At 41.0% G+C, this 16,199-nt stretch overlaps 1 protein-coding gene across 1 annotated transcript in view; it reads right to left on the bottom strand.

The window, feature by feature from the left end:
* Window positions 1-16,199, bottom strand: part of LOC308703298 (uncharacterized protein) — a 320,767-nt gene that overhangs the window by 108,025 nt on the left and 196,543 nt on the right. The window lies entirely within an intron of this gene.

Below are 16,199 nucleotides of genomic sequence, written 5' to 3'. Positions count from 1 at the left end.
AAACTGTGTCATTCTTGTGTTGATAATCAGAGGCTCTACAAACTCGCCAGAATCTCACTAGATCCTTCAGATTGATCAGATGATGAACTTCCTATAATTTATATAGTCTAATTCTTTCAACAATCTTCCATGATTGTTCTTTATTGTCAAGGTGAAATTCCTTGGTTGGTGCCCCGTAATACAGGAAGGATGTGACCAAAAACTCAATATTAACATTTAAGACCATAAATCACTACACTAATAAATTATATTTCACTCCACACATGCCTGACATTGAATGAGATTGCATCCAATATCATATATACATTTCAAAGAGTTTGTTCTAGTCAGTTTGAAGTTCATTCACACCATGAGGCTTCATGGAGTCAGAACAATCGCTATGATCTTTAAACAACACAGTTTTTAAAAAACAAACTGAAATGATTTCAGTCTCTATCTCAGCACAGCTTTACACAACCGGCAGAAAGAGAGCAGCTGGAATACAGAGAAGCGGCGTGTAATCCTTGTTTTTTTGTGTGTGTGTGTGTGTGATTATATTGATGTTTATTGATGTTTTGTCGTTGTGAACAGTATACTTAGTCAATTTCTTTCATCTACCGTTGACGCACATGAGCCGCAAAGCACGAGACGTGGCCCCTCCCACCAGCAGGATGAAATGTCGTAACACAGTATTTTCATGTCGTATGAACATTTGTTGTGCACCTGCGGCAGCAAACTAATACCGATTCTTCCATTTACATACAGTAATTGATTTAACAAAACAAATATCAGTTTTTGAATGTTGTGAATTATCATTGTATTAATGCATTTGATGTTATTATTAACCCTTTTAAATCGGCTGTGTCGTCGCCGACACATACCAGCAAGCACACACCACACACAGTAATGGCCAATAACTGTAGTTGAAAGCCAATTTTTTTCTGAAAAAGATGACATCTTGCACATGCAGATAGCACATTGTTTTAGAATTTTACAGTCAAAAAAACTAAATATGTGAAAATCACCTAATCCTTCAATCATCATTCAAACAAACTAAGTTCCTATCATTCATTACCTCCTCAATCACCTGTCCATTGTTGTCTGTCTTTTCGCCTACCCACAGTGTATTGTGAGCATTAAAATCTCCACACCATACAATATTATCTCTATCCTGACCTTCTATTTCCTCTAGTTTCTTTAATTCTAACTGTTTACAAGGGTTATAATAATTTATTATAACTATTTTCTTTTTATCTGCCCATACTTCCACTACCACATATTCTTGTTCCTTCCCTGTACCCAACACCCTACAAGATACACCCTTCCTTATAAAGGTAGCACAACCCCCACCGCTTCCATGCTCTCTGTCTCGTCTGATGACAATATAATTAGTTAAAACAAAATCAAATCTAGGTTTTAACCATGTTTCCTGAATACACATTATATATATCTATAAACTGTTTAAAATCTTGACCATTTGCCAACAGACTCATTGCATTCTGTTGTAAAATGAACATAATAAATAAGATCATCCTTAACCTACTTCCTGACTTGAGTGTACAGCAAGACATTCCCTTATTTCTTCCCATTTTAAGTCTAGCATGCCCAAATGCTGAATTGCTGCCTTTGTAACAATTTGAATCCTTTCAGTTTTAGATTTAACCTCAGCTGCTGCATTAATTACCCCTGCAATGAAGATAACCAAGTTCCTCTTTTCTCCCCACTCCCTTTTCTCTTCCTCTCTGACATTTCTTTATCTGTGTCCATACATTCTCTGTTTCAATTTCCCCTCTAACACTTCCTTCATTAATCCTCTTTGTTTGCTCCACTCTTTGAACTGCTTCTGCATAAGGAACTCTATCCTTCCTTTTCACATTTGAGTCTCAGGCTACAATCGAAACCACATACTTCCCTACTATATAGTAGGGAAAAACAGTAGGCGAGCGAAAAAGTATGTACGAATCTTAAAAGAGTAGGCGAGAATTAGCTGGTTGATGTACTGATTCTCGCGAGATTCGGACGTGTGTATACTAATAGTGCATTCGAATATGTCTACTTATCTACTATATAGTAGGTGAAAACAGTACGTGAAAGGAGTAGAACGTTTGAAACATCAGTATTCATAAAAGAGTAGGCGAGAAGTTCCCGGATGGCTTACTGCTTCCGCCCAGATTCTTGAGTGGTCATCCGATGGATACTCTTCTATCCCAGGAGGCCACGCGAGAGGATACGTCATAATTGAACATCGCAGAGATCAGTGACGGAGATCTCAGAGATCTCAATTTACCGGTCAAGCTACATTCCTACTCTCACCTATGGTCATGAGCTGTGGGTCATGACCGAAAGGACAAGATCGCTGATACAGGCGGCCGAAAGGGTGGCAGGGGATTCCCTTAAGATATAGGGTGACACATCTGACAGGAAAATTACATCTGACAGGAAAATCTTTTGACAACTGAGTGATGTACATGTGCTATTATGTAGAATTCACTGTTGTCAACACAGCTTACATTAGATAAATGTGCTGTAAGTAATTAAACAAATCCATAAATTAACTAAACATAAGTTATCTATTTTATTTAGGGCTGAACGATTTTGGAAAATAATCTAATTGCGATTTCGTTTTACCAATATTGTGATTGCGATTTAATATACGATTATTTTTTAAGCTCTTTATCTTTTCTTTTATTCAACAAAAACAAGCAATAAGTTATTGTAAAATAGGGATGGGAATCTTTAGGCACCTCATGAGCCGATCAATTTTTTTCTTTAATTAACTAATCTTATTAATAAAACTTAAAATATTTAATTACATGTGTAATTATGAGTAGGCCTACATTTAAAAATAATTACACATTAAAAAACTAAATTAATACAATTACATGTTAGCCTAATAATTTTAACTAAAATAGCTTCAAAACAAATAACAAAGAGGGAAAAAAAAAACGGTTATTTCCTGTAGCCTATGCCAGTCCTATATGTGTAGTGTGCCAAGTTGATGCTTCATCTGCAGTGCAGACTTGTCACGTGACCAGACTGTAATCACAGCTTTTGCGGTTAAAAAAATCGCATTTCATCATATCACGATATTATCGCAAATGCAATTAATCGTTCAGCCGAAATTACTGCCCAAGATCATCTCATCTGTCTGTCCTGGAACAAACAGCACAGGTATTATCATTTTACATCCGTATACACAGACAGACAGATCATACATTTGAGTTGGTGTGACTCGATGACCACCACATCCAATAATCACAACATTATCAGCAGAACACTTTGTCAGCGTGGGAGCACTTGCAAACAAACTAGCTTCAGCAGCCTTGCTGAGAGTGCAGGCCGCTGAACCACTATTGAGTAGTGCAGTGAAAGACGGGCCACTTTCTACAGATACAGTTGTGTAAAATAATGAATCAGCTCTGGAGACTCATTGAATTTCTTGAAAGACAGCAGTTTTATCAGGAGAGTCACTGGGTTTGTGCTGCTCATGTACAGACTCATAATCTTGTGTGTCAGAGACGGGAGGGTTATCAATCTGGTCTGTACTAACCTCCCTTACGCACAGACCTGCTAGTTTTCCTGATCAGGCTGATGCGATTGTCTTCTCCACCTAGGACAGAAACATCTAGAGTGACCAGGTGATTGACACTGGAAACAGTTGGTGCTCATGACAATGTGTTAAGGCAGAGTGAGCAGCATCTTTGCAGATAGCACACGGTAAAGCATCAAAACCTTCAATCCTAGGGAGACTTCTATAAGGCTGGCGTTTTGGATGAGACTGACATGCTTGCCAATCGGTTTGGACCTGAAGGTTAGGGCTAAGTCTTTACTCGGGCAGTGTCTGATAAACATGTGGACCACTTCCACATTGGGCTTGTCAAGCATTTTACCTTGCTCTCACCGACATTCAGAAACAACATCCGCTGCCTTGAGTCTCAGCCAGTAGTCGTACGGATTCTCATCCTCCTCCGGCAAGGTAGTGTAAAAATCAGCAAGCGGGACAGGTGAGTAATGATTACAACTGAAATGTTTGTGCAAGAGGCTATAGAGAGAATTTGGACAGACAGTGGTGGTAGAAATCACAGTTCCTGATCCAGAATTTGACAACATCTTTTGCTTTACGACGCAGGGGCACAAAGATTTCCTCCACATGTTCATCAGCATTCATTTACATTTACATTTATTCATTTAGCAGACGCTTTTATCCAAAGCGACTTACAAATGAGAACAATAGAAGCAGTTAAACTAACAGTAGGACAACAATATGCAAGTGCTATGACCCTTCTCAGTTTAATGTAACGCAGAATTATTATTTTTTTTATAGAACAGAATAGAATAGAGTAGTAGAGAAAGTGTTAGTATTACTGGATCAAGTGCTGTCGAAAAAGAAGTGTCTTCAGCCGTTTCTTGAAAGTGGCAATGGACTCAGCAGCTCTGGTTGAGTTAGGCAGATCATTCCACCAGCAGGGAACAGTCATGGTAAAGGTCCGAGAAAGAGATTTTGTGCCTCTTTGAGATGGCACCACAAGACGTCGTTCACTTGCAGAGCGCAAGTTCCTGGATGGCACTTAAGTCTGAAGTAAAGAGTTAAAGTAAAAGGGAGCAGAACCAGTGGTTGTTCTGTAGGCAAACATCAGTGACTTGAATTTGATGCGAGCGGCAACTGGCAACCAGTGCAATTTTGTGAGGAGAGGAGTGACGTGTGCCCTTTTCGGCTCGTTAAAGACCACTCTAGCTGCGGCGTTCTGGATCAGTTGCAGAGGTTTGACTGTGCAAGCTGGAAGACCAGCCAGGAGAGCGTTACAATAGTCAAGTTTGGATAAAACAAGTGCTTGGACAAGGAGTTGAGTAGCATGTTCTGATAGGAAGGGCCTGATTCTCCTAATGTTGTACAAGGCAAATCTACATGACCGGGCAGTTCTAGCAATGTGGTCTGTGAAGTTCAATTGATCATCAATTAACACACCAAGGTTTCTGGCTGACCTAGATGGAGTTATGGATGACGAGCTTAGCTGAATGGTGAAGTTGTGGTGAAGTGTTGGGTTGGCCGAGCATTCATGTTGCTCTTTTTAACAAATGTCCTCATCAGATCTTCCCATTCCTCAATTTCAATTGTGTCAGAACTTAAGCTCCTTGACTTTTCTGTGCTGAATTACTTGACTTGTCTGCTAACTGTTGACCAATCTGATGGACAATTGAACTCATTTGCCCTAACATATCAGGCACACCATGTTCAGCATTTCAGCAGTTGACGTGCTGAAATCTCTAGAAAAAAAGTTAGTAAGTTCGGGCGCCAGGCAGGTGTAACCCTGCCAATATTTTCAGGATAATAACCCAGTTAGCTTAGATGCCACCAGTTACATACACAGAAACAAAAAAAAGAAATCACCAAGGACAGTTCAAAATCAGTTTAGAAATGTCTGTATTTCATACCATTTCACACAAAAAAAGAACAAAAAGGGGAAAAAATATACAACCACTTTAAATTCCCAGTCAAATCTTCTTTACAAAGACCACGGATTCAACAGTTCGTTCGTCCAGGTACAGAATCAGATTTTCTCAACACAACAAAAATATATCAGAAATGTCAATTTTGTTTTGTGGCAAAAAAAATAAAATAAAATAAAAAATAAAAACTCCAAAAAAATAAAACAAAACCGGGCCAAAAAAAATAAAAATAAAAAATATTACTCACTACTTAGTATGTGGGGGACCGGATAACCCGGATGTGGAAAGTGCAGAGGAATTTGTGTGAGTGTTTGGGAAAACCAGCCGCGAATACAGCCACGCCGTAGCCTTTAGCAATGGTGAAACTCTGTTGGATGGTAACTGGAAACAGCCACAGGATCCAGACGGTCCTTAACACAGCTCGCTTGAGGGTCTTTTACACGCTCCGCGCTGAAGACATTGTTGTGGAGAGCGGTTTACTCTCCCGCATCCGCTCCAGCAGAGGCACAGCGTTCTACCCGCTGACGATTGCGTCACCGCCTCCCAGGTAAGGGAACACACCTTCTTTTGCATTTACTATTCCACCACGGAATTACCAACAGCTCGTTCAGTTCATGTGGTTACTTTCAGTTGGCGTTCGACTGTGATTGAGGCTTTCCGGTTCTCACCTCGATAAATCGCCCTCGTAACAACAAACTTCACGTCTTTTCCAACACTTTCTCTCTCCCCTTCTTCAGTATAAACTCCTCCTTTTATGTGATAACCTCATTTCCTTTTTCCCCACTTAGCAACGGAAATGGGCGGAGACAACCTTGTTTTAATGATTTAATTTATTTTTGTAGTGTTTCAGCTCCGCCACACTCCTCCCCCCTAGGAAAAAAACAACTCCAGGTTGTTTAAAGGGTAGCATTGTCAGAAACCAAGAAATTCTTCATCGTCATCAGTGGATTCGTGGAAAATTTCCAAAAGTTTCGATTTTCCCAGACGGTTTAACTCATCAGCGGTAGGAAAACATGGCTTCAAGTTACATACATGAACGGTACGCACATCCTCACCAGTGTCTTCTAGTGCCACACGATAATTCAGAGGTCCCAGCCGCTTTATTATTCTGTAGGGACCTTTCCATTTGTTGGCAAGTTTAGCACAGAAATGGTGAAGTGCACTGGATTGCGGGAAATTTCTGACCCATACACGGTCTTTTTCTTTGTAGAAGACATCTCTTCGGGTCTTGTTGTAGCTACGGAGCTGTCTTAATGATGCTTTCTTGGAGTTTTCTTTGGCTCTAGCTTGCAACTCGGACAGATGTTCTGTGACCTCGTAAGATGGAGCAGTTGGGGTAAGATTTTGCCCATGCAGCAGCTTGTCCATTGGTCCCTGTAATTTTCTCCCAAGGTGAAGCTCGGCTGGAGACATACCGATGGTTTCTTGTACCGCTGAATTAATGGCAAACCGTAGTTCAGGTAGGTGTTGGTCCCATTTTTTATGATTGTCATCTACATATGCTGAGATCATCTGTTTTAATGTTTTGTTCACTCGTTCGGTTAGGTTTGTCTGTGGGTGGTATGCTGTAGTCATCTTCTGAGTGACTTTCCATTTGGCACAGATGTCCTGAAAGACGGCTGAGGTGAACTGTGTACCACGGTCAGAGAGGATGAAATCAGGTACCCCCCCATCGCGTAAGGATGTCTTTTCTGAGGTGTGATGCAACAGCCTGAGCAGTGGCCTTTCGCAAGGGGAACAGTTCAACCCATCGGGAATAGTAATCCACGAACACTAGTAGATATTCATGTTGGTGGGAGCTGCGAGGCAGTGGTCCCATGATATCTACTCCCAACATCTCATTTGGACGACTGGTACTGGTGGTGGTTTGTTGAATTTTCCCAGCAGGTTTTCAGTTCTCATTTTTCAAGGTCTGGCATTTCATGCATCTTTTTACATATTTTTTTACAGATGTCCACATGGAGGGCCAGAAAGCGACCTGACGCACTCTCTGGTAAGTTTTGCTAATTCCCAAATGACCACTTAAGGGATGCGCATGGTAATGCTGTAGAATTTTTGGGACAAGGGTAGCCGGGACATAGAGTCTGTAATGTACTTGCCCATTAGTCAGATGAGTTCGATGATACAGCTTATCTTCAATTACCTCATATTGATCTTGCACAGAGGAATCGTTGTCTGCTAGTAACTGAAATAGGGTGGTAATTACCAGATCTTTGTGCTGTTCTTCCCAGATGTCTACTGTGGAAAGTGGAAATCCAAAGTCCTCCTTCTGATTGGAGTATAAGTGGCATCCAGGTACGGAATACATCCGGGACAATGCATCTGGAGCTTCATTGAGTTTTCCCTTTCGATACTCAACCACAAAGTCAAATTTTTGCAGACGGAGGGCCCAACGAATTAGACGTCCCGTGGTTTTTGTGGAATTCATGACCCACTGTAGAGCTGAATGATCCGTGACTACTGTGAAGAGTTTCGGTTCCAGGTAGTATTGCCATTTTTCTAAGGCCCATACTATTGCCAGACACTCTTTCTCTGTAGCTGAATAATTAATCTCAGCTTTGGTTAACGTCCGACTACCATAGGCGATGACTTCTTCCAAGCCATGTGTTTTCCTTTGTGTCAACACTGCACCGAGCCCTGAATCACTGGCATCAGTGTAGACAACAAAAGGAAGCTGAAGGTCAGGATGACCCAGGATTGGAGGTGAGGTGAGACATATCTTCAATTTCTCAAAGGCTTGTTGACACTGTGGTGACCACTGGAATTTACGTCCCTTTTTCTTCAAGGCATTTATAGGTTCAGCTATCCGAGAGAAATTGGGCACAAACCTATGGTACCACCCCGCCAAACCGAGAAATCGTTGAACTTCTTTAAGGTTCTTGGGTACAGGGTAGGAACGTATGGCCTCTACTTTGCTGGGGTCAGCCGTGATGCCTTTTGTGTTTACCACATGTCCCAGAAAGGTCAACTCATGAAGGCAGAACTTACTCTTTTTTAGGTTTATGGTTAAACCAGCAGTGTGCAATCGGTCGAAGACAGTCTGGAGATCATGGAAGTGTTGGGTGGCAGAGGGTGAGTAAATTATAATATCATCAATATACACGAAACATATTCTTCCTCGCAGTTCACCTAAGACAGTCTCCATTAATCGCTGAAATGTTGCTGGAGCATTTTTCAGACCAAAGGGCATGACATTGAATTGGTATAACCCAGATGGGGCGATGAATGCAGTCTTGGACTTGCTCTCAGGTTCCATGGTCACCTGCCAGTACCCACTGTTGAGGTCGATGCTGGAGAAAATACCTGCACCGGAGAGGGATTCCAAGATCTCAGTGATATTAGGTAGAGGATAGGCATCTCTCTCAGTGATAGCATTCACTCTCCTATAGTCCACACTAGTGATGCCACAATTCTCAATATAATATTGAACCGTTCGGTACGACATCCACGGTTCAATACGCGCTTGTGAATTGCGTTTTTTTCGGTTTTACGTTTAAATAATTTATGTGCGTTTTATTTCTCTCCGAATTGACTGTTTGTGTGTGCCTGTAAGTCTACAAGCTGATAAGGAAATTCCCCGCGAGTAAATATTCAATATGCTCTAAATTTAGGGGGCGCTTAACCATCATTCCACACTTTAACATGGCGAGCGGCGGTGAAGTGAGGCTACAGTACGAGGAAGCGTCGGCGTCTTTCAAATCCGTGGTGTGGGGATTTCGGTTTTGCCGTTGAGTATAGTGCCGAGGAAGAAAACACGGTAAACACTAAAAATAACTGTGTGCAAGCATTGTTTTACACGTGTAGCCTACTCAAACGGAAACACTTCCAACATGACTGCACATCTGCGGCGCCATCACCCAATATCACTGTCTGAAGGCACAAATATGTTTATTTGAAATGGTCAATTTAAAGGGGTCGCACACCGGACGCGCAGCGCCACGTCTTTTAAATTCGAAAACATTATTCTCTATGAGTGTACGTAGCGCTACACACACCGTCGGCGCCTTTCGGCTCAGGACCGTGTTCAAAATCCTGCCGCGCCACAGAATGCCATCTATAAAGTTTTACATTAAATGTACATTTATTTGTCTCAAATCGTCGTTAATGTATATACTGACTTCACCCTGTGCTGCAATAGCCCATACATTTAGTTTTACATTCAGTTTAAGGACGCTCTGAGGTAAAGAGATGTCAGTGTTAATTGTATATTATACAATACACTAAGAACTAGTGGACTTTGCTTAGCTTTTAAGTAAAATAAAGGAGTAGCCTATTGCAATAAATCGTTTTTATTTTTTTCTCCTTAACCTCTTACTGTTCCTATTGCCTAAGCACAGAATAACAAAAAAACACTATTATGTGTCAAGCCATCAGAACCGAACCGAACCGAAAACCGTGGTTAAAAAACCGAGGTATGTATTGAACCGTGGGCTAACTGTATTGTTGCATCCCTAGTCCACACAGAATCTCTGGCTGCCGTCCTTTTTTGGGACCAGGACAATAGGTGAGGCCCAAGCAGAGTGTGATGGTTCGATGATACCATTCTTCAACATTTCTTTAACTTGTTCTTGTACCACATCTTGTTTCTCTGGTGTTAATCTGTATGGACGCTGTTTGAGGGGCACAGGATGGACAGTATAAAGACAATGCTGGAGTACTGTTGTTCTCCCGAGCTGGAGGGTACAGACTTGAGGATTATTCTCTAAGAGGTGAAACAATTGGCACTTTCCCTCAGGTGGTAAGAGTCTACCAGGGTTTTCATTAAAGTTTTTTCATCCAGATTCTCTGGTGTCTGGGACACCCCTGGCATTTGCTGTGGAGGAATAGAGCTGAACAATGTGAGAGTTCTCCCTGTATTTTTATGTTGTGCTTTCTGTTTCAGATGCTGGTTTCCTCTAGCGGGGATGCTAGCTCGTCCAGGCTGGAAAGGATATTCGCTGTTGGGAATTGACTTGAAAGAATATTTTCCATCTGCGACATTGATCTGAAGACCACTGGTGAATATAAAATCCAATCCCAAGACTACAGAGTATGCTAAAGCTTTGGTGGAAAGGATGGCTACAGGTAGAGAAAAAACTTGGTCATGGAGTGTCATTTCAATGGTTGTCCATCCTATAGGTACAGCGGTCTCACCATTAGCCAGGTAGAGAGGACCAAGAGCCCAAGTACGGAGTGGATCAGAGAATGCAAGCTCTGTCCATAAGCTCTCGTGTAAAAGAGTATAGCTTGCCCCGGTGTCGACTAAAGCCTTTCCTGTCCATCTGCCAATAGTAATTGGGATGACCAACTGTTGAGGTATAGACTCACATTTAGAAGTAAAAGAGGCAGTCACAGTGGATGGTTGAGATGGAGGTGCGACAGACAGGGCGTTATTTGATGGTGTTCCTCCTGTGTTTTGTGCTGGGGAATTTCGCTTGTTTCCTGCAGGTTGGAAAGGACCTTGATGCGATGTGAAAGGTGAAGTGGAGTATTGTGGACAGTTTCCAGGAGGATGCTGACCTTTACATCTCCAGCATTGGACGGTGGGTCTTTCACCTTGGCGGTTAGAGGTAGGTTTTTGTGGTATAGGTGAAGTCATGGTTCATCCTTCATAATGCAGCTGATGAACATAGTCTTTTTCTAGTTGATGCCCAAGTTTTACCAGTTCATCCACTGAACTTACTCTGCTGCGAAGTTGACTGGCAAGGTATGGTTTAATGTTTTTGAGTATCAATTTAACTAACTCAAACTCTGTCAGTGAAGGTTTCCAGCGCTTGCATAGAGCTCTGTAAGTAAAAGCGAAATCTCTAATGGACTCCTTTTCCCCTTGAATTCGGGTGCGGACACGCTCAGCTAGCTCTTCTTCATAATCCTCAGAAAGAAATGCTGCAAGAAATGCGGATTCAAACTCATTCCATGTTCGAACAGAGGATCTAGCCACTTCCCACCAGTCCCGTGCTGTTCCATAAAGGACAGTGCGAAAGGTTGCCAGAATGTCTGTATCCTCTAAGGGGTGTAATGCCAGAAAGTCTTGACATCTGGTTAACCCTCTGAGGTCTGAGCTGTTTTCTGGGCCCTGGAGGTGTTCTGACATGCTCTGACATTTGTGGTTATTTCTGTTACTTGTGACATTTTCATGGCTAAAGTCTAATTACACTGTATTCAGCACAAACTCTGCTACAATAATATATCAGCAGCATGTATGTAAAAGTTTGTAGTTTTGAGATAATGACATTTATGCGTGGTTTGTGAAAATACAAAAATAAATTCTCACTGAAATAAGGCCATGAAACCCATACTGATTATTTCTTCACAAGACTTTTGAAAATTGTATCACGTAGCCTAGAATATTTGCTCCAAAACGATGTGAGAATCACCCTGACTGCTCATTCAGAGAAGACAATATATTGATTTAAAAATTTTACGACGTGTTTTGTGTTAGAAAGCAATATGCGAAGGGGCGGATCACCTCATTAATATGAAAGCTTTCCACACCTGAGAAAGACAAAGAACCTCCCTAATGGCCCTATTAGGAGCTTATCAGGGCCCATCATTCTGACCAACCTTGCACAAAGAATGAGGAGATTTAAAAAAGAATGGCTTTTAAAATTGTTTGGATTTATTTACAACACAACATAATCTAAAGATACACAACAAAAAAGCACTTATTGAAGAAAGAGACCTTTGTGCCATTCCTAAAAACATTGTACATACCTTTCATTTTCTAAGGTGTTTGATTTTCACTTTACCATGTTCATGTACAGAGACATGTACTGTGAATGTTGAAGTCAGCAGGACTCAGTGGCATCTGGGCCCTGAAAAAAAAAAGTGACCATACTGATATCAAGAAAAAGGCCTGCACGATTTTGGGAATACATTTTAGATTTTTCTTGTTAAAATTGCTTTTTAAAATTCACAGAATACACACACACACTCACACAAATGTTTCCAACAATATATAATGAACACCAGGTTTGTTGTGCCTTGTAGGTATAGGCTATGCGCAGTGCTGCATAAAATAATAACAATATAGCAGCCTATATATATTTTCAAAAAGATTTCAGTAACAACTAAGCTAGAGAAAAATATATTGATTATCATGTTACTTCAAATGTTTCCATTCGTTATGATGATATGAAATGAGATAATAGTAAAAACATGAAGCCGTTTGGAGCGTTTTGCTTTTCCAAAATATGATACATTCAAACGCGATCGCGATCAAAAATATGATACATTAAAACGCGATCGCGATCAAAAATATGATACATTAAAACGCGATTGCGATCAAATATAAAACATTATGGTTAGGCCTACCATATACATAGCCTATCTACGTTTGAGCAGATATCCACAAACACAGTAACAGTAAACACGGGTCTAAATATTATAATATTCACCATATATCTAGCAACAGTTCAACTGCAATGTGAAATTTATGCAACAATAGCAAACTAATATGTAAGAATTTCTTACCTTATCTTTCTTGTCTTCAAATATCGTTCTTCTTCTTCTGATGTAAATCCAATGTAAGCTCAGGCACGTCTTTCAAACTCGACGAAAAGTGAAGTGAAGTGTTTTGTTGTTGAGGTAATGAGGGCGATCGCGTTCCATGTGGAGATTTGCATGTGAATATCTTTTGCGCGAGTGGGCGTGGCCGAATTAAAAATAATTAGGAAGCGTTTGAGAAGCTGGAAATCTTGTTGGTTTTATACAAATTACTTAAACAGAGAATATTTGTTTTCGTTTTGAATCCGATCATTTAAAAGTACACACTTAAATGTTTATAAAGGTGTATGGCTCATAAATGTGTAACAAGTATTCGCTGAGTTTTGTTTCAGTTTATAGACGTGCTCAAGAAAAAAAAGTTCACCGCGACGGAGAGGCAGAACGCACACACTGTTTTTTTTCCTTATTTTACAAAAGCACAATGTTTTGATTTGATTGGAAGTGGACACATACAAAAGTAGAAATACCACAGATTCTTTTTTTATATTTATTTTTTCTGTATGACCATAAATGACGGAGAAATTTAAGTTTAAAGTGCTACAATGTGGAGAAAATCCAGCAAAACGCGCCGGCGCGTTTGTCGACCTCAGAGGGTTAAATATAACAGAGGGTCACTATCATCTGATGATCTGCCAAAGGTGGGGAAGGTTAGTTTCAAATGATCACTCTTTACCACAGATGTTGGATGCGAAGAAGGTGGATGTACAGACGAGAATGGGTGAGGTTTTGACGTTTCACCTTCTGCAGCAGTGGAGCGAGGAGGTGATTTTAGTGTCATTGATGAAAGGTCAGTTACTGTTTTCCCAGGGAATTTGAAGTAACTGCTTATTTCTGATTTCATCTCTTTCAAGGAGTCACATACGGTATTCAGTTGGACAGTACATTGACTGATCTCCTGGAAAAGTTGGCCACAATCCTTTCGAGTACTTTGCTGCACTTCATGGATGTCTTTCTGTACCTCTAGTTGCAATTGTTCGACCATAAATCGGACTTCAGAGACTATGGTGCGCTCACTTTTCTGCAGTTCTCCTGTCACCATCACCTTCATGGCTTTTGTCAGCTGATCAGTATCCTCTTCATCATGTTGTTTTAGAGCAGTGATCGTGGTCTGAAGCTGCTGATGGTTGGATTTAATCTTAGCAGTCAAGGTTTCAATCTTGGCATCATGCTGTGAAGTGGTAGTTGCAAGTTCCTGGGTGAGTACTTTCAAAGCTGTGTCCTGCTGTTTGAGACAATTAAACAGGATATCCCAGTTCCCTTGTACGTGCTCTGATAATTGATACATTCCTCTGCCAGGTGTTGGGAGAACCGCAGGCAAGTCACGCTGTGTTCCAGAAGGTGGTGTCAGTTCCATGGAAGTGCACAACGGCATGTCAGCAGTCGGTGGAGGAGGAGCCCTTTCCCCTGGTGGTGGAGTGGAAAATTGCACATGGGTTCTTGGAGGGTGAAACTGAGTGGGGGTGGAGTAGAAAGTGGGAACAGGAGGTAGTTGTCTGGGTTGCTGTGGAGTTTGTTGCACCAGGGGCCAGTTGGGTGTTGCAATGTCTGGAGGGTCAATGGCCACGAAAGTGGATTGTGGTTGAGGGGTGTGGGCCATGGGTGACGTGTATGTGTGGAAGTGGCAATGGTCAATGGTGAAATGTAAAAAAAAAATAAAGTAATGAAAACACTACTTGGCCAATCTCAATTTCTTTTGGCAAAAGGGGGCAACAACAAAATAACAAACTACAGAGAGGTTACTTCACAGAAGTTTATTTTTTTTTATTTATTTTTTTTTTCACACAATTTAACCCAAACGTTCTCAAAAATCGTCTGGATAGACCACAGTTCAATTCACCAAAGTTCAAATGATCAGAAAAATGATAAACGTCCACTTGGATAATGCAACAGTTCACAGGAAAAAATGTTCAATGATCACAAGAGCAAATCCAAAACAAAACAGTTCAAAGAGATAATATATTCAAGTTTTCAGATTACAAATTTCAGGTTCCAGGTTTTCAAGTTTCAGGTCCCTGTTCGGGCGCCACTTCTGTAATGGTGGTAACCCGATAATAAATTCAAATAATCAACCAATGATTGTTCAAATAAAAGTTAGTAAGTTCGGGCGCCAGGCAGGTGTAACCCTGCCAATATTTTCAGGATAATAACCCAGTTAGCTTAGATGCCACCAGTTACATACACAGAAACAAAAAAAAGAAATCACCAAGGACAGTTCAAAATCAGTTTAGAAATGTCTGTATTTCATACCATTTCACACAAAAAAAGAACAAAAAGGGGAAAAAATATACAACCACTTTAAATTCCCAGTCAAATCTTCTTTACAAAGACCACGGATTCAACAGTTCGTTCGTCCAGGTACAGAATCAGATTTTCTCAACACAACAAAAATATATCAGAAATGTCAATTTTGTTTTGTGGCAAAAAAAAAAAAAAAAAAAAAAAAAAAAAAAACTCCAAAAAAATAAAACAAAACCGGGCCAAAAAAAAAATAAAAATAAAAAATATTACTCACTACTTAGTATGTGGGGGACCGGATAACCCGGATGTGGAAAGTGCAGAGGAATTTGTGTGAGTGTTTGGGAAAACCAGCCGCGAATACAGCCACGCCGTAGCCTTTAGCAATGGTGAAACTCTGTTGGATGGTAACTGGAAACAGCCACAGGATCCAGACGGTCCTTAACACAGCTCGCTTGAGGGTCTTTTACACGCTCCGCGCTGAAGACATTGTTGTGGAGAGCGGTTTACTCTCCCGCATCCGCTCCAGCAGAGGCACAGCGTTCTACCCGCTGACGATTGCGTCACCGCCTCCCAGGTAAGGGAACACACCTTCTTTTGCATTTACTATTCCACCACGGAATTACCAACAGCTCGTTCAGTTCATGTGGTTACTTTCAGTTGGCGTTCGACTGTGATTGAGGCTTTCCGGTTCTCACCTCGATAAATCGCCCTCGTAACAACAAACTTCACGTCTTTTCCAACACTTTCTCTCTCCCCTTCTTCAGTATAAACTCCTCCTTTTATGTGATAACCTCATTTCCTTTTTCCCCACTTAGCAACGGAAATGGGCGGAGACAACCTTGTTTTAATGATTTAATTTGTTTTTGTAGTGTTTCAGCTCCGCCACACATTTCACGAGTTCACACTTACAAATAAGTCAGATAGAATAAATGCGTATTTGGCATGCTGTCCGTGAAGAGGGCTCCGGGCTCGGTATTTGGCCCGAACCCAGAGTACTCCCCCCGTATTCCTGGCTGTGAAAGAACAAGTCAAGAGTGAGGAGTCGGGGT

This window comes from Scardinius erythrophthalmus, assembly GCF_964197995.2.
Source record: "Scardinius erythrophthalmus genome assembly, chromosome: 1".
Taxonomy (NCBI): domain Eukaryota; kingdom Metazoa; phylum Chordata; class Actinopteri; order Cypriniformes; family Leuciscidae; genus Scardinius; species Scardinius erythrophthalmus.
The sequence above is the reverse complement of the archived record's forward strand: the minus strand, read 5'-3'. Positions and strand labels throughout refer to the sequence as shown.